A 918-nucleotide genomic window follows, 5' to 3' on the forward strand; every position below is an offset into this window, starting at 1 on the left:
TCTTTCGAATAAAAAAAAAATTTTGATTACAGTTTAATTTTTTGTGTTATTTTTTACAATTTCAAGTTCTATCGGGCTTAAAAAAACACCCTATAGATCCTCAAATATAGGTATTCCTCATGCTATTGCATTGTGAGTTCAGCTAGTAATATATAAATTAATAAAATCCCTATATGTACATTAACAGAAATATAAATAAAATTGTCATAATTAAGCTATGTACATGAAGAAATATGGATAAAATAAATAAAATTTTGATCTAATATAACAATAAAATAAAAGTACTAATCACATGTACACTATTATGACGCATACTTTAATATCCAATATATAAAATTAGAAATTTTTCACCTTCATTTTCATCGGAGGAGTTTTTTTCTCTGTGACTATTGTTTGTATAATCGTTCATAACTCCTTTGCATTTTTCAGTTTTCGGATAGAAAGCGCAAGCTAAGCCATTTCGAAATTGAAAAATAACAAGCATTTTTTAGAACCTAAATACTTAAACCTATCAACGTGTTCAAATGTATTTCCTGTCATATACGGCCTATCAGCTAAGATTAAAGTACAGTAACTGTATTTAGGGGGGGAGAGGTGCGATCTGCAAAAAAAAAAAAAGATCTGCAAAATTTTTTGTTTATTTATGTTATTTTTGCTTATTGGGGGGGGGGTCGCCCCCTTTCTCCTGTTCTGACCATCTTCTTCACTTAATATTTACGGTCAACTATCTACACCTCATATTTATATTAAGTATTACTAATATAATATCTTTTCATTATTTATCTTATTATCTTTATCATTATACCTAATTAGAAAGAAAATGTCTATAGTATTTTTAAAATTTACCAAGACAGAATAGTACCTTCCGTCTTTTTATCGGATGGATTGTTAGACCGTTTATTGACCCGCAGTATCACA

The sequence above is a fragment of the Halyomorpha halys genome, unplaced genomic scaffold, assembly GCF_000696795.3.
Source record: "Halyomorpha halys isolate HHAL.00 unplaced genomic scaffold, Hhal_1.1 Scaffold554.1, whole genome shotgun sequence".
NCBI classification, from domain to species: Eukaryota; Metazoa; Arthropoda; class Insecta; order Hemiptera; family Pentatomidae; genus Halyomorpha; species Halyomorpha halys.